At 42.3% G+C, this 21,697-nt stretch overlaps 1 protein-coding gene across 5 annotated transcripts in view; it reads left to right on the plus strand.

Moving 5' to 3' along the window:
- The first annotated feature begins 6,788 nt into the window (after positions 1-6,788).
- The window catches only part of MARCH8 (membrane associated ring-CH-type finger 8), a 96,632-nt gene continuing 81,723 nt past the window's right edge, over positions 6,789-21,697 (plus strand). Inside the window, exon 1 of one of the 5 annotated variants that reach the window (XM_027672435.1) lies at positions 6,789-6,930. The gene's annotated coding sequence lies outside the window, so the exon portion shown is untranslated. Of the gene's footprint in view, positions 6,931-7,254; positions 7,363-8,862; positions 8,912-21,697 lie in introns of those variants that run through there. The other 4 variants (XM_027672431.1, XM_027672432.1, XM_027672433.1 and 1 more) reach the window with 4 other exon arrangements.

The following is a 21,697-nucleotide window of genomic DNA, read 5'->3' on the forward strand; positions in this document are numbered from 1 at the left end:
TAATGGGGCATATTTGGGATATGGCCAGTGCAAAGTGGCAACATGGATATATGATGAAATACCTTTGTTTTTAAATGTGGTCTTGAGACTGAGAGTTGAATGACAGGATTTCTTCTTAGCAATCACCTGTCTTGGCAGTGATCATAGGTAGTTCGTTTTAGGGGACACTTAGGACTCATCAAAATAGATTGGATTAGCTTGAGATCCATCCAGTCCACCATCTATCTCCGGAAATAGAAGGTAACAGACACTTCAGAAGGTGCAAGAATTCTCTAACCAAGTATTTAGGAACAGGACACTGGAACTTACATCCTGTGCTAATGACTAGTCTGAATTGTGAAGAACTTCCTATCTCAGTGTACAGTATGATATTAATTTGGAGGTCCAAAAAGATCTAAAACTATTTTTGAATCTTGACTGATAGTTTTGCTCATTTATATTTATGGGTAATGTGAAAAGCATTTTCTTTCACTGCAGTTTTGAATTTCCTACCATTTTTAAATTGAAATTCGTTTGGTCTAGTGTAATGAGAAAGGAAGAACAGTGTCCCCTGAATATTCAGTATGTTCTGTCTTTGTATCGCATCTCCTCTTACTCATCTTTTTTATGGTAGTAATTCACTGTCTTTACAGATCCTTAATTATGCTTGCTGCCCTCCAAATCTCCTCTAATTTTGCATTATACTTTTCAGTCTTCCTCATCTCCCTGGTTCTCATTTTCCTGTACTGTATATTTAGCTATAAGGTACTGTTACAATGGAAGCCTCTAAAATTGTGATTAAAATAGTACCTGGTAAAATATGCCCAGGGTTCTTCCAATGAGGTACTGTAGAAATGCTTAGTATTATTAATCTCTGTAGTCTGGACAGGATGAAAATAGCATTAGAGTATGAGGAGAAAATGTAGGAAAGCTCTGCAATGGGAACATGTAGCTGAGTTCAGCACAATAGCTGTGCTTATGAGGAAGATGATGTGTGTGGTTTGTTACCCAGAACCAGAATGCCTATTTTTATGCCTTCACCACATCTGCATGTTGGATGCATGCAGTCTATTTATTGCAGTGGGTTGAGTCAAAGCTGAAATATCAGCTGCTAAAAGGTAGGCTCAGAAAATGTCATTTCTCTGCATATCTGGGTTTGGGATGAGCAAGTTACTTTCCACACACACCTCAATGGTCTAAGTAACAATGTGGAAGTGAAGAAAACCAGCCAGATCCTTTTTCCAAGTTTTGATCAGTAGAAGAGGAAACTGTTTTTCTCTCCTTTTCCAAAGTAGGGGAAGGAAATGGTGAGCTGTAGTCCCAGCTGCAGTACCACCTGATTTCTGGAGAAGCATCACTTGCCTCTGAGCTTCACTTTTTTTCTAGTCTTGTTCTTTTCTAGTCTTCTTATTCAATGCCTTGAATAAGCATTAAATTCACTGGGGTACAAAGAAAGGGCTGAAGTACTTTTTCCTTTCTTTCATTTGGATACTAAATGACTTGCAGTGCTATAAGCTTTAATCAAGTGTGACACCTTAAAATTGTTGATTGGATTTCTCTAGAGCCAGTTCACCCATACCTAGATAACTAGTTTTATCTAGAGAAATTACCTTAAAAAGTCAGTTTGTGGTATTTGCCAACATTTTCTTTAGTTTTGAGGTTCAGAAAAGAGAAAATACCTATGAATGCTTCTACAGAGGATACTGTTTTGAGGCCTGGGTTAGGCTTTATTACCACAAGAGCTTATCTGCTCTGGTACAGATTCAAAGCTGTATCCAATCTTGTCAGTCTTCAAAGGCACCCTCACGTGACTATTGCTGAAGAGTTGCTGGTCTGCTGGGGTGTGAAGTTATATGCCTGTTTGTCACACACTATGCCAGATTAAACCTGCTGCATGTAGGGCTGGCTACAGCCATTGTCTGCTGAATCCACAAGGATCTTACAGCACTGTACTGGGAGAAAGGTTACAGTTTGGTTTGCAGGCAGGAATGCTCTTTTCACCTATTGCTTTCCAAGTGAGACTTTAATGGCCAATCCCACTCTGTCCTAGAGATGGGTTTCAAATGATCTCATCCTAGTGATTTTCCAAGCCCAGGTTTTAGTAAAACGTATTTACTGCAGTGTTAATTTATATCCTGCATCTGAGACTGAAGAAAGTTTGGTAAGTTTCAGGTACTTTGGAAAAACATATGTTAAGATGTCTCCAAATTACCTTCTTGGAACTCTGGTGGTGTTTTTATTAAAGGTGATATAAGCTTTGAAATCTGGTGCTTTTCTGGTAAAAGCTGATTCTTTCATCAGACTTTGAACAGTGCATTCTGCTGGGTCAGTGCTTGCAAGTCACCAAAAATTGGGTTCACAGAGATAAATTATCTGAGAAAGAAAAATTGTTTATTTTGCCGTGACTGCAGCTCTTTAGATATGTTACATGTACATATTTGATGAGTAGCCTCACTTCTAGAAATAATTCCTTCTCAACTCAGTGTCAGTGCTTCAACACTGTTTGGTGCTTGTTCAGTGTTATAACATTTTTTGGGTACTTGCTGTGCAATTCTCATGTATCATCTAATTTCTTCTTTCACTGAGTTCTAAGCTGTTGCCATTTGCTCCAGCAGAGTACAGTTTTCAGTCAGTGAGCATCTTTATCATCGTGTCTGAACATTGCTGGTAGTAACACGGATGATCTGGTCTGGCAAAGAAAGGGAAGGGTAGTTGCTCCTTCTTATGCTCAAGAGAATCAAGAAGACCACTTAACTTTCTGTACTAATAATACAAACTTAGCAAATAATATTTTCTCCTAAAATTGGCAAGACAGATGCAGCTAGTTTTCTGATGTTCCAAGGGAGAGAATAGCAAAAAGTGCTCTCATCTGTAGAGCACCTGTCCTGTACAGCAGACTTTGAAACAATGCTGTGTGAAGCACATTAGATAACAGGTTATAAGGAATTCCAGATATTAGAGGTAGGCTGTTTTCTTTCCTTTTCCTTTCAGAACTTGAAATTGTCTTTGTATGAATGAAAAGCAGTCATGAAGGACATAAACTTTATTTGTATTTCCTTTCATTTTTCTACTCAAATTCACATCAGTTCCTTTCACCTTCCCTAATACTCCTCTTTTTTCTTCTCCTACCAGAATCTGTTTTATTCACAAGCAGAAAACAGCAGAGCAACAGTGCAGGAAGGAATGAACCCTGGACTCACCTTCAGTAAAACATAGGGTCATCAGAGAACTTTTGGAGGAATTTTGGCCAGTAGTGTGCATACAAGAGAGTGAAAAGATGGGGAACGACACAGCTCAGGATACGCAAGTTGAAGGAAGTAAAGGAACTGAGCTGACTTGGAGAAAAACTAGCAAAGAAAAAGCCTTAGGAGCACATCCTGGCCTGTCTGCATGCATGTCATGTTTGCATGTGAGCGTAGATATGCCTGTGTCTGGATTTAAAGCTTACTAGTCATGAGACTTAATTTATTTTTTTTTTATAGTTGTTTTCCAGTCTAATGGATATGTCTCTACAGTTTAAAATATTAGGCACAGATTCACATACATGCACGAGAAATGAATGAGCATGTAGATACTTCAACACGTGAAGCTCTTACACCTGCCTCCTCTTTGCAAAGGGTCTTTTGGAGATGTGGATTTTGGGAATTTACAGTCTCCTATCACATAAGTGTGATCCCCTGCAAGACTCGGGATACTTCCAGCCCTGAGTCCATAATGGCTATTCTGATTACAGATATACAAATGATGTCATATTGCATGGTTTTGTACAAAAAGCTGCGAGGAAGTGTTGCAGTTTCTTAAGGTGATAACACAGTACACTGCTGTGGCTCATTAAATATGCAGTAGTAGTAGTTTTAATTTCCATTTGGAAGCATTTTTCCCTGAAAATCTAAATAACTTTGGAGACCCAAACGACAATGGAATTCTAAAGTAATCCCTAAAGTATTGTGGAGTTGCTATGGAAACATGCAGGTGCTCAGACCAACATGGTAGACTAAAAAGATAATTTATAATTATCTGGAAAAAAATGAATTAAGCTTTTCCACGTGACTACTGTATGTATTGTCACAACTAGAGATGAAAAAAGGGCACCGTTATACAACAGTTGTTACTCTTTGGGGTTTCTGCCCCGCACCACTTTCCAGATCCTTGTGCTAAAAAGGAGTAAAAATATTTTTAAAAAGCATAGGCTTAATAACCATATGCTAGATTTGTGCTACTTCTAGGGAGGATTAGAGTCTCCTGGGCACAGAGGTACTTTAATTGTGTCTTTTGAAATAAATTCAATCAAATTGAGTTTATTGTTGATGGCAAGTATTTAGAAAGGCCATATGTGTGCAGTCACAGTCCAGATCTTGTGTGCGGGGCATTGGGGCAGCTCTTTCTGCAGACCCATCAGTATCTTAGCTAAGTGTGATATGCATTTCTAGGCACATATTCCCAAACTATGGTTTTTCCCTAAATCTGAGCCAGAGGTATCCAATTAGCAAAGTGGAGATGTTCTGTTCTGTTCCCATAATTTTTTAAAACCTTTTATCTCCTACTCAGGTTTTGAACAGCAACACTAGCTGGAAGAATTTAAGATTTCCATTTGACTAATGGCCTTTGGCTTAAATTTATTCTTTCTTCCCCATTTTTTAAATTAGCTGCAAATTTGAGGGGGGAACATTTGCAAAAGCTTAGTTTTACATTTTTTACTGAGGGCTGTGAGGCATGCAGGAAGGATGTTCCACAGTAAAGTTTGCTCTTCAGTGTTGAGGCTTTAGTCCTAGCCCTGCAGTCCTGGGTTCAGGAGGTTATTGCTGAGATTTTAAGTCAAGAACAGCAATGTGTTAAATACTACACAAGCTTTCAGGGGAAACCGAGACCCTGTTGCAAGACACAGGGAAGGCTTAGATCTGCAAAGTGGTTTATTGTGACTTCTTTCATTTCAAGCCTAATCCTTAGTTATTCTAGTTTGCCTGGAAAATCTTCCCTCTGTGTGACTGTTTTTCTGTATAATTTCTACTTCTATTCCAGTTGTGTCTACAGGCTCATTTCCTAGTCTGGCACAGAGCACTGAGTGGTGAGCTGTGCTGTTCCCAAAGTGGGATACAATCATAGCCTGAAAAATAATTTAAAAAAACAAACAAACAAACAAAAAGCCAAACCCAACACAACAAAATGTATTGAGAGGAAGAAGGGAAAAATGAGCCTCCCTTGAGAAATCCCTGTGGCCCCAAGGTAAGCCAGCAGTACAGCTCATGATGGAAACTGATTCTCTTTACAAACTTATACTGCCTATTAAGAGGACAATGGTTATCATCACATATGCATGTTTCCATACTTTATCTTATATGGAGATACAATCTAACTTCAGTCTAGATAGGACTAAATTGGAGCTGTAAATACACTCTCCTCTTCCCAGGAAGACACAGTGTACTCCCTGGGTGGTGCTTCTCCCACCTTCACTGCATGAGTGTGTTGGGTCCTACCTCAGCGATGTAATGACAGTATTTCAGCCCAGCTTCTCTGTGCTCTGAAAACCTGTTGTAACATGTAATTTTTCTGTAGGAGGTGGTTGTGTTCTCCATGAAAAGGGGTTACCTTATTCATTTTATGCCTTTAGCACTGTTCTCTATGGGTAAATATAATCTCCCTGGAGTCCTGTAAATTATTGAAGTGAAAAAGTGCAGACTCAGAAGATGAAAATTTCAACTAGGTTTAGTGAATAAATTTGCATGTTAAGTCAGGAGCTTTCCTTGTTTTCTGTTTTTTCTCTTAATAGTATCTTCTTTCTTGTCTATGCTGCACTGACAGAAACTGTTTAGTGAGGCTGCTTGTTTTCCTGTCCTTTTTCACTTATTTCCAAGTGGGATAGACACCCATCCAAAGGGGTCTTCACATTTGCAATTCTCTATTTAAAGGGAAAACTCCTTTTACAGTGTAATATAAGAAAACTATATGAGAACTTTTCCATAACAAAAATGAAATGAGGAAAAATCAACCAATTACAATTCTATTTTTTGATATAACTACTTAAGATATCTGTACATCATGTCTAAACACAGGAAAATTCTCACATTGCTTTTTCCCCCCTGTAAAATTCACCTTGATGATATAGTTTGCCTGTTCCAGCATATCTCAGGAGATGCTCCTTTGAGGAGAAACGACTAAAGTATCCTACTTGCATAACCAAAGTGTAAAATGGCAACAGAGAGCATGGCACCCCGATATAGGGGCAGGGCAAACTTCTAGTACTCTTTCTCTTTACATAATTTTTTGTTGATAAATCGATACATGAGGGTGAACAACTAATACAAAACACCTTATGAAGGTGTCTGTAAGCCATCTTCAGGTTTACAGCATACATAAATTAAAAAAATGTTAAATGGTACTGTGTAAGGTTTAGATGTTTTCTTCTGACCTACTAAAGCGCGAGGCGTTTTACCCCGGGAGATGACAATGGCATCGCTGCCCGTGACTGCGGGAGGCGAGGGCCACAGCACAGCCCAGGACAGCCGGACACCGCTCGCTCCGCTGCTGGTCGTCGCCTCCCGCTCCCCGGTCAGTCACCGCCCCCGCCCGGCCCCCCCGCTCCCGCAGGATCCAGGAGCGTGTTCCTGTTGGGAGGTGCCGGAGCACGGGCGGGGGATGCAGCCCCGCTGCCCCGATCCCGCCCGGGGGGAAGGTTCCAGCGGGAGGCGATCAGGGTGCTCGGAAGCCGCCTCGCCTGCCCGTGCTGCTCCGGGCCATGGCGGCGGGGGCGGGCCGGGGCGGGGCGCAGCTCTGACGGGCAGCCCGGCCCGGGGAGCCGCGGTAAACAGGAGCCGGGTGAGAGCCGGGAGTGACCGGCCTCGCAGGAGCCTCCCAGCGCCACGGCCAGCCGCCTCCCGGCCCCGGGCATGGGCAGCAGCAGCCGCCGCAGCCGGAGGAGGAGCCGCCGGCCCGGGCCCTGTGCGGGGCACCAAGGTAGGCTCGGCCGCCGCCCTGGCCGTGGGCAGCCGCCGCTTCCTCCGCGGCGGCCGAGCCGGGTCCGCCGCCCCTCCGGCGCGGGGAGGCCGGGCCTGGCGGGGCGCAGGGCAGGCGGGTGCGGGGCCGCCTGCCCCGGGGACGCCGCTCGCCCCGGCCCCGCCGAGCCGGGCAGGTGAGGCGGCTCCTGGAGGCGGTGGGTGCCGGCGGCGAGCAACAGGCGGCGCGGCCCGGCCCGACCCGGCTGCCCCCGGGACCCGCCGCCGTGTCGCGGGGTGTCGGCCGGGGCAGCGGGACCCCCGCGGGGTCACCGCCAGCCCGAGGGGCGGGGGTGCGGCGGAGCCTCCCGGCACTGACCGGGGCGGAGGCTCCGCTCGTAGAGTTCAGGGCTGTTCCTCTGTCGGAGCCGAGGAAGCGGCACCTAATTCCCTGGTAAGAGGCTTTCCCACCTCCGCCGTCTTTGTCTGCTCAGGCTCAGAGCGTCTGCTGCTGCTGGCACTGGGAGCATTAGTGTTGCTGGGGGGAAACGGGGAGCGGATCAGCTGTGGGAAAGGGACTGTGCTTGCACCAGGTGTCAGGTTTGGAGGAGGACGTGGGTTCACATTCGGTTTGCGACGTGTAACAGAGATACGGTGGTGAGAAAACAGTACACGAGATGTGCTGGTCACAACGTGTTCTTAAGGAATCGTGAAGTTTCACGGCAGACCGAAAAATAATCAGAATTCCTGGAACTAGTTGGCAAGCAGAGTAATGCTCGAGTTGTTCCAAACTGTAACACTTTAACTTTTCCTTATTTTAGTATGCTAAAAGTGCCAGCAAGGCGAGAATTACTGTGTGCCAATGTGAGATCAGTTAGTCTCAAACTGCAGTGCAAGAGGGCACGCACCTCGGGCTCTGCTGTTGGAAAATGATGGGCATACTTCTGAATGCAGCAAATTCGTGAAGTAATCCAGCACCATAGGTAGAGCTTGAGTGGAGATGGAAAGAGATCTTGGGAGGAAGATAGGAGTGGAAGAGGAGAGAGCTGTCTGACAGTAACTCTTCAGCTGGAGCAGCAGCAATCTTTATGAATTTGTGCTTCTGAAATTAGTTTGGAGTAGTGTCAGCTGAGGCTGAGATTAATGCAGATTGATCCCTAATCAGAAATTTTCAGAGAAAAATTTTCTTTGAAAAACATTTATTAGAACTAACGTGTTTTATGTGAAACCTATCAACACTGGTGAATTTCTACTGATGCAGAGTCTCTGGACCAGGGTTGCTGGAAACATCAATGTTCCTATCTCAAGGGTGTGCCCCAGCACCCAGAATAATACCTGCTAAGTATTATTGCTCAGCTGTAGCCCAAACCATTTGGTGCCAGACTCCTCTGAGTGACCCTGTAGCTGCTCAGAGAAAGTGAGACATTCCCCGGGATTTGATTCTGCTGTGGTTGCTGAAAATGGTAGGACAGCTGAAGTCTAAACTACTGCCCTTTTGCTAGGAACTTTGTGTGACTTAGGTTACAGTCTAATGTGAACTTAAAAAATTAACGATTCACTGAATATTTGTTGCTATGGTGTTGGGTTGTTTTTGTGGTTTTTTTCAGCTTGGCTTTTAGCTAGCCCTAGCCAGCAGTTTTGCTTATAGAGGTAAACTAGTTGAAAAGAAGCTGTTTTCTGTTTTGGGGTGTCACATTGGATGACAGGCTGCAGCCCTTTTTATGCCTCATTGTGTGGATGTGTGGGCAGAATTGTGGAGGTGTCCAGATGAGGCAGTTATGATTTCAGTGCCAGAAAATACACCTGTTCCCTGGCTGCTTTTGTGCAGCCTGAAGTGTTGTAAGGCTGGATTAATTCAGCATGCTGGATGAACTTCCTATATTTTTAAGATTAGAGGTTTTTTTTAAACTTTTGTTATTTTAGGTTTAACACTTTGGACAAGCAGCTGTCCTGTGTTCAAGGGTGGAAGGACTCGATCTTCCCAGCTGCTGAGGCTATCGCAGGTACTTTGGGCAACATAGCAAAGTGTCTTCTCTGCCAGCCTGATTTCCTTACTGCTCTTCCAAACACTGACATTAGTGGGGAAGGCAGGCCACTGCAGGAGTGTGACAGCTTCCAGTAGCAAAGCTCCTCAAGGAAAGAGTTGTAAGTGGTTCTTACAAGCTCTGAATTGATCCAACTGCCTAAGAAAAAAGCAATCTGCTGCTATGGGTCTTTTCTGCCTTTTACTTCTGTCAGTCCTGGTGTGACTGATTGGTACCTAGCTTCAGAAGTAGTGAATAACAAAATAATAGTGTGCATGGCTATCTGCTAGGAAAAAGGAAAACAGGAATGAAGTGTCTTCTTTTTTTTTCTAATTTTTTTTTTATTCTGCCCTTCCTCCTTCCTCCAAAAATATAAGGAACTCTTGATCCTGTAAAAGTGGCTAGCATTCTGTAAGAGCCTATAGCAGGACTACAAAAAATCAACAGGCTTTGAAGGAAGGAGCTTGCAGGAACCCTGAACACCCTTGTGCTTGGATTGTATCTGCATGTGGCAGACAAACAGTGAATAGCAAAGCAGTAGAAGGCCATAAGGAATAGAAAACTTCAAGTCCAGGGAAAAACTTAACTTCTAGGCCATAGGTATTAGAGGGGAAATCTTCTTGGGGAGCAAGTTATCCAGTTACTGACTGTTCCAGTTCTTTCTTTGGAGCATCTAGTGTTAGCTGCTGCAGGAACAGAGTGAACCGTGTAAACCACACGTCTCATTCACTGTATTAATTTCCACAGTGGGACAGAACTCGTGCAGGGTTTACTGGAACTTCTGTTTTGCTGACTTGTGGATTGACTGCAAAGATCTGGTGGCAGCTTGCTTTAGCATAGCAGAGCTGGCATTAAACTTGCTGGATGGGCTTTGTTCACTGTGAATTTTCACAGCTCCAGGTTGTTGAAATACTCATCACTGAGTTAGGGTCAGTTTTACTAGTTCTGTTGTCTGCTTTTACTGAAAACACCACTTGACAAAAAAACTCCTAATTTCTAAAATTATCTTTCACTGCTTCCCACAATATTTTTGTGGGTCTTTTATGGAGGTATCCACAGTCATGTGAAGCATTGGAAAACCAAATAACTGATTATGTTGTGTTTACTGATTCTGGGGTAGGTAAATGGACAAGAGCCCTTGGAAGCCTGGTCTTTTTGCAGTTAAAGGTGTAGCTGTGTTATTCTTAAATTTAACTCCTCATTGGACAGACAGATAGTTCACAAACAGCAAGAGATATCTCAACCATCAGCAATTTCTGGTGCTTGCAATTTCTTTTCCCCAGGGACCCTGGAGGAAGGCTGGCCTTTATTATGTGCCCAGCTGGTTATCATGTTTGGGCTGGTCTAGATCAAAGGTGTATGTAAATGACTGTTAAACTTCTCTGTCTTTAAAGTGAGTGCCTCTCTGGAGCTCAGATTGGGTACCTGCAGGCAAGTAGGGGAGCTTGGTAGCAAATCTTGACTTTAATCAGAGACCTGGCAGAAATGTCATGGTGGATTGAAGTCGACTGAAAACAGTGTTAGAAATTTTTGAGGAAATACACATATATTACCTGTATGTGTAATAGGTGAAAAATACTAAAAGGTTCTAGAAATTGGGGCTGAGATTTTCCATAGTTAGGTGAAGTAAAGACAACTAGTAGATGAGTACTTTATCCCTGGAGACTCATTTAAAGATCCCAGTTGTAAACCCTGCAAAATATATAGCCAAAATTTACATAGAATATAAATATTGTATCTTTTGGGGGTAGGTAAATCCTGTATATCAGTTAGGTATGCTTTGATATCTCCCCCTTAAAGTTTTTGTGTGTCTTTCAGAAGGCATCAGGACAGAATACATGTCACCAGTCCAATCTGCAGGTGAGGCTGGTCATTAACAACTGCACCAGAGTTTCTCCTTGGGAAAACAGGCTTTGGATTTAAGCATGTCATTCAACAGGCCACTGAAAACCCTAAGGCTGAGTTTGTCTGCCAGTTTGGTCATGGCTTCAGTAAGATCATGTGTTTACACACCATCCAGGATAAGAGGTTCATTACAAGGAGTAAAAATGTTCTCAACTGTTCTTCCCTGAGCAGGTACCTTGACTTCTGTCATGTCCTGGACACAGGATGAGAAACATTTCTCCTTGAATCAAAGGGTCAGTTGGATGATACAGAGGGGAAGGAAAGAAAGATAGAAGGATCTAGGGTGACAAACCAAAAAAGAAGAAAAAAAGAATAGAGATCAAGGTTACACACAAAGTTGCTAATTTTTAAAAAAGTATACAATTTCTTTGTGCCTACCTTCCTCTAAAATGTACTTTATTTTTTAAAAGCCTCTTGGTTCCTCTTTAGTGTGTGTATTGAGTCTGCAAGGAAGAGTGTCTGTAGGAAAAAAAACCTCAGTGTTTCTTAATAAACAGCTAGGCTTCCCCTGGGTCTGATCTGCTGATTCTAATGACCAGAATAATTTGTCACTCAGACTTACTTACTGCTAATAACGCTGTGCCATTGTGCAGCTTGAGGAGGGGAGATGGAGGGGTTTGAGTTCTGCTTTATTGTTATGCAAGACTTTGCACGGGGACAGCAGTGAGGATCCACACATAGCCATGACTCCTAGCACCAAAGGTTACTGCCTTCTAGACATGGTATTTGTGTGATTTTGCCTGTAGAGGATCATTTGAGTAGCTTTAACTGAAAAGGAAGCAACAGACTGGCTGTGTACAACCTGCCCTAGAGCACCAGTTAAATACTGAGGAAGTATTCCGTCAAACCTTGCTACCATAAGTGCTGCTCTTGGCAGCAGGGCTGAACCTGGCCTTTACTTTCCTGGGAGAGGGAAGGTGGTGTCATGGGGGTTATTAGTGGAAACCCCTCCCCTCCCAATTACTGCAGGATTTACAAAAAGGGTGCCTTTGTTTAATCTCATTCGTAATGGTCTCTGAAAGCATTTCTTTGTGGAAGAGCCTCCTTCAAAACCATCAGGGGCTGTAGCAAGAAAAAGTCTTCTCTGCCTATTTATATTTGCTTTCACTGTCACTGGCTCCTCGTGTCATCCAGGACAGGGGATTAATCTCTCTGATCCCTCTATTTCTAGTTGTAAAAGCACAGTGTGCTATTGAGGGTGATTCACTACTAGGCCAATCCTTGTTATAATCTCTTGTAACTATGAAGGCATCAGTCAGAAGAGGAAGGCTCATAGAAAGATGTGGCGTGAATGTTTGGGTTTTTTCCGTGTATATATATTTATGGGAAGATGGGATTGGAGTACAAGAAGTGATGCAATACAGGGCTCTGCCATTGTTTCATAACACGGACCATATTACAGCAAGAAATTCTTGCAAATGCCTCTGCTTGCCTTATCTGAGTGTAGTTTTGTCTCCTTCTTGCATGTTTCCCATGGCCTCCTTCAGCAAACCACTCTTAAGGGACTTGCACTTACTAGTATGATGAATTCTGCTACAATAGAAAGTGAAAGCTGGCAGTGGCTTTTCAGTTCATCATAAGCCTGGTGAAGTCTGACATACCAGAGGAATGTGAAGAGCATTAGGTAATAGTTTACCATAGGTGATGACAGAGAGGAAAACACACATAGGAGCAGTCTGGCTCTTTCTGAAGTTAACAGTAGGCTTTGGTTTTTCCTTCCTTTCTGGTAAATGAAGTGAGTTCTCCTTGTAGTTCTGCGTCCAAAATCTTGTCCTTTTCAATGTGATTATCGTTATGACTTTTAGAGTATTTTTCATCTTGAGCTTGCCTGCCAAATCTGAGCTGGGAGTGCCAGGACTAGGAAGGACAGTTGTTGTCAGTGTTTTTTCTCTAGCACAATCTGTGACCATTCATTTGCATTGAAACTGCTTCTATAAATTGTGTGTATATGTGCATGAATATAATACATAACAAGCAGGTAGACTGCAGATTTGCAGAGGAGCTGCTACTCTTTGACATTGCAAGTGATTTCTAGATGAAAGGGGGTTTTTATACCAAACAGTATAAATGCATACTGAACTAAATGCTGTGTTGTGTCAAAGAGAAGAAAAAAAAATCTGCTTAGCTTCAAAATGAAGAGGAAGTTCACTTGCAGCTAAAGGCTTTTTTGAAAGAGACAGGAAATCTGAGTCTTTTTCCTGCTTCTGGCCTCAATTTTCTGGCTTAAACTACTTCACCTATGCATACCTTAGTTTCCTGCAACTCAGTTGTCACCTGCATCAAGGTTTTTGTAAGGTTCTTGGATTTTTTTAAAAATTTTTTAACCTTCTCTCTAAGGGGAAGTGGGCTTATGCAATCACACTGCCAGTAACTTCTGAATCTGTTGGCTAAATGTCACGTATTTGCTGGAACTTTTAATGTTGCAGGAAGAAGGGAATATAAATTGCAATATCACAACTGAGAGCTGCACCCTCACCCTGTGCCAAAGCCCGTGGAGATAGCACTTTTTTAGACACAAGATAGGTCACGTGGGTGAAACCTGCAACCACAGGATACCAAACTGCAGAATATCAGACTGTGCTAATCCTTCTGCTATGGAATGGCCTTCTTCCACTGCAAGGCCTTCTGAAAGCCTAGGAGAAAAGTTTAAGTATTGCTACTAAATTAGAGGTGGCACGATGCAGCAGACTCTTCACAAAATTAATGTTTGATAACTTAAGGGGGTGGAGGGAGGAGAGATATCATTGTAAAATTACAGGATTCTTGTCAGGCTAGCTTGATCTTGGGAATTAGTCAAAAACAGCAGCAGGTTTGATTAAAATATCGGAAGGGAGTTTTAACTTTGCTCTTGGCATAATAAAGCAGAAGCCAATAAAATGAGATCAGATTTTAGCCTTCTAAATGCATTACTGTTCTTATGCAGTGTTTTGCTACTGTAGCCTTGAAATATATTTGTTGCTTTTGGGCATGAAAACTGTATATTGCCTTTTAGCAGTTCCTTTGTGTGAACCTTGTATGTCGTTTCTGTGATTCTTGTGACAGAGATGTTCTGCTATTTTGTACCCTTAATCTTAGGGTAAAACCTGACAGGGAAGGATAGATAACTTCTGGCTGAGACTGCTAGAGTTAAGTCTTTCTGATGTTGCAGAAATATTCACCAGCTTCCTTTCATCACAAAATTCCAAGGCTTGAAAGGTCTCCATGTTGTTCTGTACGAGCTGCTACATGCTTTGGCAGGTGTGTGAAAAAGAGTCCTGCTGTAGTACACCTGTGGAACTCTGCAGCTCCCAAGGCCTTTTAGAGACGAGATTCTTTTTATGTGCCATCCTAGAAGTGTAAGAAAACTGCACTGTGGTGTTTTCCAGGCAAATCAGTGAGAACCTGCAACTCTGTTGTGTTTTCCAAACCACACAAAGTTCAAAATTATTCCTCTTTGACCCTACCTGATCCATCTGATCACTTAAATTATATGTGTGACTTTGTTTCTAGTGAGGCAACATGCAAGTGATATATTAAAACTGCAACTTCAAAGCAGCAGGAGGTGGCCCTAACAGAGCTCTGTGCCTCCTGCCAGGGTTGCCCAAGTGCTCTTTGCATTTTATCCCTACTCCATAAGACTTCATTTGAGATGCTTGTAGTGAAGTGTGGAAGAATCTCCTCTATATATGTACATGCCAGTTGCAGCAGGGTAGGTCTGACATATGCTTTGCAGTCTTTTGGTAGTGTTTGTCTTTCCAGGATCTCCTGTGGTCAGTGTTTGGTGTTTTGGGGACCCTGAGGCACTTGTATCTGCAGGAGGCCTAGGCTTTTATTCGCTAGTGGTGTTGATATCAACTTCTCCAACCACAAGGCAAGGATCCCAGCTCAGTTGCTGTTGAACACGTGTGATTCAAGATAAGGCTTCTCACTCACTTTCCTTTGTTAGTGATACCCTGGCAAGCATAGCATCGTGTGGTCCAGCTGCCTGAGAGCAAAGAAGCTCTGACTCAGGATCAGTTCCTTATATAGAAAGGGAATTGGATACATCATGCATTTTATTCTTGGCTGTGATCTTCCATTGTGTCTGTTAGACATTTGTTACGGTTGTTTGCTTTCTCTGTTTACTTGAGCTCTGCTTGTCATCTGGGACACGTGTTCAGTCTGTCTCATCCATCTTTGATCACCTCCTGGGAAGTTTTTTAGTTGGCATGTTCACACTGTGCAGTACTACAGGTGCTTTGCACAGACTTGGTAGGGCTGTGATGCCCTGCAGGCATCCTGCTGGTTGGCTGTTTGTCAGCTGCCTTTTCAAGTCCTCCTTAGCTGCCGTATTAAGACTCTCTGGTCTCTGGGTTTGGCTTAACCTGTCTTTACTGTCCATGCCTCGTGCAGCGGTTGTGGGAGGAAGCCGCAGGGATGGTTCTGCTTCAGGGTGGATGCTCTGCTCAAGGAAGGTATGTTTGCCAGTTGCATCTTGATGCTCTGATATTATCTCCCTTTCCACATGACACCACAAAACATATACTTATCCCTTGTCACACAGTTGGCATTGCTTCTTCTGTGAATAAGGGAGGAGAACTCGAGAGAGCTGATGATCCAACCTCTGTCTGACCGCCTTTGAGCTATATCCTGTGTGGCTCATGGACAGGTCTCTGTAGTTGATGTAATCTGACTAATGCATGTGAGAGACATCTGAGCCAGGAATAGGGAATTTAATAAGATGATGAAACTGTTGGGTTTCAAGTCTGAAAGTAATTCATGTCAGCAGGGGATGGGAGTGGAAAGCAGCTTGATTGTACACAGTGTATCCCACCAAGACCAGTGACAGGCCTGGTTTTCTGAAATGCTGTTTATCCCGTCTCTAGCATCCCCTCTGAGTCAAGGAGAGCTGACCAGTTTCTGAGCCAAGCCTTTCTTCTGTGGGCCTGTTTTTGTTCCTTTATCGTAATGTGCCAAAAAACCCAAGAAAATCACTAGCAGGCTAAGTCATACTTTAACCCAGTGAGCAATAAAACAGCACGTTATGCTGTCTTTGGACCTTCTACAACTCCTTCTATAAAAGGTGCCACTCCAACACGACAACTGTCAGAGGATGGGTTACTTGAGCTTGTAAATGCCCTCACCACTGGTGTCTGAAGGCACTGTGCCTTTCCATATGTCTTCATCTCCTGTTACCATTCTTTCTAGGCTTTGAGCAGGAAACTTGAAAATGTTAAGTCCCTTCTTGGGTATATGATAGCTGCTTCCTCTTTGCTCTTTTCTCTGCAAAGATGATTGATAGATGATGGCTTTTGAAGAGATACTAAATATTGGAAATTGGTGTTTAAAATGTAGTCTTAGAAGAAGCAGTGACTAATTTACAACTGACTGTAGCTCTGGCTCAATCAGACAATTGCTAAAAATAATCTACTTTGTAGTACCACTGGTGATCTCTAATCAGAGAAGTATTCTAATTAATAACCTGCAGTTAGGACTGAACTGATATCTCTGTTTTGCCAGTGAGGAAAGTCTAGACAGAATCAGTATTTGGGTAGGGAATTTCAGGGGAAGACCAGGTGGTGGTACTGACTTTGCACTGGATTCATGCTGAGTCTTTGCCCCAGCTAAATGCTGTAGGGTGCAGTTTTGCCAGCAATGTCTTCTTTTTCAGGCAGAGAAGAGATGCCCTCCTTGGTGGGTATCTGCTTCCTGGATATTTTTTTTTTCTTTAAAAAAACATACCCACCCCCAAAGACTCAATCCAAGAGCACAGAAACGAACATTTATATGTGTGTTACATTGTTGTTTCCTGTTTGAAGCTATTAGGTGGCATTGGTTGAGCATTGCAGGACAGTTGCCTGGCTTTGCTGGAGAAGCAGCACAGCAAAGAAGAGGGAGCCTTTTCAGCTGAGGTATTTAACATTTCTGAAGATAGGGATCTGAATACTTTTTAGCCTTTTGTTGGTTTTGTTTCTTAAGTTAGATGATTTCTGTCCTCTGTAATGAGGCAGAGAGAGATCAGGTGGCCTTGCTGAGATGTGAAACTTCTGTTAACTGTGAAAAATGTAGCTGATGTGAGATTGTACCAGATTATTTCTTTGAAAGATAATGGTAATGTTGCCAGCTAGTACCACTCACTGAATATTATGTGTCCCTGTAAAACAAGAAGTGTAACTTCTCCAAGCCCAAGGCTTTATGCCTCATTCAGAAAGAACACAGCTAATGGAGAAGGACCGTGTCAGGCACAAGGTCACTTGTGACGCAGAGGGGACCGTGCCTGTTCCTAAGCACAGTGCTGCACTCATAGGCTAAATGGAATGATTGGGTCCTACCAGATGAAACCAGCAGTGTTTTGGTTACTTTTGGATTCCTGTGACTTCAAAACCAGCAGAAGTCATCTTTAGTCTTTAGATACATTATGACCATCTTGATGCTGCTGTACAGTCCATGTGTGGGAGCCTGTGCCAAAGATGGGACTGTCTGGAATTGAACCAGCCAACTGTTTTAAGTGAGCAGAAAACTGAGGAGATTTCTATCTTGACTTTCTAACATCTGTTGCATTTGGAATAGGGGGTAGTTTTCTTTTTTTTCAGTTAGGAAAAAAAAAACCTCTCACATTTGACATTTAAAATTATTAATTAAAAAATATGTCCTTATCTCTCCATTAGCCTAATTCAGTAGACATTCAAATTATTTGTGTGTAATATTTTTTCTTCTACTCTTTGGAAGAACAAATGTCCCTGAATATTATTGTAATTGTAACTACTTAGAGAAGGAGACTACGTAGTCAGCAGGTATGGGTCCTGGAAAATATGGAGGAGAGTAGGCTAAAGTTGTATGGGTTTCTTTCTCTGCAGCTCAGGATGCAACTGATGTAAAATTCTGATGGGTCCTCAACAGTTTTGGTGCTTGCCTCTTTCTACAACAGTACATTTTTCTCCAGGACTGATGAGATTTTAGTTTGATAAATAAATAAATCAAGTTTTTCTTCTGCTTTCAATTTCAGCAGACACCTGATAAAAACTACTGTTTCTTCCAGGTTTTGTCTTCGTGAATATTTCAGGTTTTACACTAGTGCTTGTGTGCACAAGAGTTGCATGGGCTTTGTTTAGCACACTTGACTCATCTCACTGGCTTCTGTCTAAACTAATTTAAAGCAAAGAGTATCTGTTTGGGGAAAAGACAAAAAAGCCACTTCTAGGTGTGATTGGGTTAAAAAATGTGACATGTCAATTGGTGTCAGTGATGTGGCCATGATCCTGAATTCTATTTCCGTGTTTGGAGAACTTCATGTAGCAACTTTTTTTACTTGCCCTGTACTTGCAACAGCATCCCATTCCATTGTATTGCTCCAGCTATCACCAGCTTCCTTTGAAACCAGCTTTTGTGTCACAGCATGTTGCTGTCTAGTGTCCTGGGCCTCCCCTCACCCTTGCTAGACACTTGAAGATCACTTTGAAGCATCTGCTGGAGGAAAAGCTGGTAGTCATTTAAGATCAGGGCAACAGGGCACTGCAAGTCAACCTCTTCTCCAGCAGCAAGAAACAGACCTGTGCAATTCTCAATATTTCTCATTAGTAAGCACATTTTTTCTGTATCTGGATACTTCTCTCTGTCTTAGTAGCCTTCTGTAGCTGGCTGTGTTTTACTGGCACTGAGCAACTCATGGATGACAACTAGACTTCAGAAATACTGCTGTAGTTCTGGTGATAGAAAGTTGTCATGGCTATGACTAAATAGATTCTATACAGGTCTTGCAAGTGCATAGGAATGGATTGGTGGAGTTTTGTGCTGTTTCTCCAAATTTTTTATAAAATCTCTAAACTTCTAAATACTTTTAGAAGTGAAGGGACTAATACCGGATGGGACAGAAAGGCTCAACACTTGATTGCTGAATTGAGAATAAGGACAATGGGTGAGGATGCAACTGCTGGACACTGGTTTCTTGTCCGTGTAAGAAGGCAGTGATTTGAAGGAATCCACAGTCATGTATTCATCTCATGATTGCATCCAGTGGCTATTTTAGGTACAGTGGGGATGACTGGCCCTTTATAGACTGTGGTAAGGAATCCCTTGTCTGTGGGTTTCAGTAATGCCAGTCTCTTCTTTTTGGGTGGCACAGAGCACTGTTGTGGGGGAAAGATGGGCAGAACCAACATACACGTGCCAGCACGCTCCTATGAAATAACACCCTAATGAAGGGAAACTGTGCCGATGCTTTTCACTGCCAGTGCATGTCAGTGTCAGCGCTGGTGTGGGGAGCTGGGGTGAGGGAATCAGTGCTGTTTTTCAGCCTTCTGAAATCAGTTGCCTGGCCTTTAAACTACAGCAGGGACACTTACAGCAAGACAGGCACATGCAGCCTTTTTAACCACCCAGCATATGCCACAGTAAGGTTGCAACTGGAAGCGGCTGTCTTATTCTGGCACTGGAGCAGAATCAGTTCTGTTCACAGTCCTGGACTCTGTCTATAGGTTTTATACAGGTTTACTACTTAATGATAATACTGTGACACAGAGGTTCTTAAACTCTTCATAGCATAATTTTCATGTTGAAGTTGATGATAAATACCATGTTTGTCTGACTAGCAACTGTCTCAAATCAAGATCTGGCAATTTTTGGTGACGATGCAGGTGTGAATCTGGAGGAGTGACTCAGATGTGTACTGCTGTTATTGCTTATATTACTGTAGCACTTCAGTCTGTGCTCTTGGTTGTGCCAGGTACTGTACTTTGCCATGGTAAGGAACAATACCACCCCCACAGAAGCTGTCTGTCAAGCAGCCCAGAGGTGGGAAGTGGAAGTACTGTTATCCTTCCATTGCACAGAAGTGACTAAACTGAAGAACTCAAATGATTTGCCTTCCTGAACTATACCCAGTGAGCACAACTCTGTATTGGTGATACTTGAAATAAAGTTAAAGATGGGCAGTGATGTCAGTGGGGCTGTAGACTCCCCCAGCATTTTATTCTGCCTGGAGAACAAGTACTCATGCAGCTCACAGTACTGGTACTTCCCACATTGCCCTCTGGACAGGGGATTCTTGTTGGATGTTAGCAAATGTATAGAGAAGGTATGAGCATGGAAAAAGATGGAAACATAAAGCCATAAAGGAGACATACTATGAGTATATACCCCAATAAAAAGTTCTCACCAAAGTCTGTTATACTTTAATGAGTCATGGTATTTCCCTGTATTTAAAATGTATTTCGAAGTTTTAAATTTGGGTGATAGCCAATGACTTCTGGTAGCGAATTTTGCATCATAAATTCAGGTTGCCTTAAAATGTGGGAAATTATAGTTGAAAAGAAAGTCACTGATGTAATACAGGTTAGTGGAAGAATCATCTACAGGATGCTTGGTGCATTGCTCTTTTTACTCTACATTTGAACTTTTGAAGACACTGGTTTTAAGCTCTCCAGTTGCATCATGCAAGTCCTAAAGAATGTGGTTTGTAGCTATTTCCTCAGAGTTTAAAGGTTTTTCATAAAGATCCAGAAAAGAAATCTAGATTTTTACTAAGACTTCCACAGCTAAGACATGTTGTAACTTAAACCTGTAAATAAAGAGATATCTGACATTTAACTTGTAAATCATGCAAAAGAAATACATTCTTATGTGCTCTGCTTTGGAAATTTCTTATTCACCCAAAGACAGAGGAGGAATGATGTCATATTTCTTCAAAACACAGAACCATTTAGTCAATAGTATATTCTTTTTACTCTGCCTCAAGAGGAATGTTTTGCCTAGTAGCAGTTCAACAATAGCGAGGAATGTTGCTTAGGCACCTGTTGTTCATAAATGGCTTTTACAACTGTTAGCCTCTGATGTAATGGAAAATAAGTGATATAGCACAGAATTTTCCTAAAAATGCATCGTTGTTATCTCTGTACAATACAGAATGTGAGCAATGTCCTCACTGAACAATGGTGAGATTGTTCTGTTTCATCACTATCTTGTATTGTAAATATTTACAGTGTTTGAGAAACCCAGGCTTTCATTGTCTTCAATGTAAATTTATGCATTTTTAATAGCCCTTATTAATTTTGAAGATAAAAATGCAGAGCCATTTTTCACTGGATTTCAGAACTGATTTAGAGTTTTGTGAGCCCTGAAAGGATTATAACGGAGAATGGGAAGTGATCATAAATTATCCATAGGTGTTACATTATATCATGTGGACTTGTATACTAGACTAGAAATTTGCCTGCAAATATATGTTGGTGCAAATTTCTCTTCCTGGTCTATACATGTATTAATATGTCTCTTTTTCCATTTGATTATAATCTTCACCTAACATTTTCTTCTAAAAAATATCAATTGTCATATGGAGCACTTTGCCAAATTGTAATGATCATGTGCACGTTTTTCCAATAGATTTGCTGTTATTCTGGAGGTCTGGGGGTTTTACCTTTTCCTTGACAGACATCACTTGCTGTCTTTCCCTGGCATGTCATAGTTTTGTGGGGTTTGAGTTTTGCCCGTGATTAGGGGTGAGGGGAGTGGTTTTTGTATCCAGTAGTGTACTATGGACCCTTCTTTGTTGGTTGTACAGTGATCTGCAATTGCAGTCGACCAGCTGCAACAATCTTAGCGAGCCATTCCCAAACCTGTGTTCACAATAATATGACCTTGCTTCCTTTCCGTTAGTTTAAGAGTTTTGAGCTGTATGAAACTTCACCACTACTCTCTCAAGCTGTTTCTCTGGGTTAGTAAGGAAAAGATGTGCTCACCATTGCATCACTGTGATGGAATCCACATAGGTTACTGCTGTGCATTGCTTTTGGACAGCCAACGAAGGAGGAAAGACAGCTCTTCTCAGAAACTGTAGCAGTAGGCATGGTACTGTGGTGTGTTCTCTGACAATGAGTATTATGAAGAAACAAGTCGTCATCCATGTCT

The sequence above is a fragment of the Neopelma chrysocephalum genome, unplaced genomic scaffold (assembly GCF_003984885.1).
Source record: "Neopelma chrysocephalum unplaced genomic scaffold, ASM398488v2 Primary Assembly neopelma1_97390, whole genome shotgun sequence".
Lineage (NCBI taxonomy): Eukaryota > Metazoa > Chordata > Aves > Passeriformes > Pipridae > Neopelma > Neopelma chrysocephalum.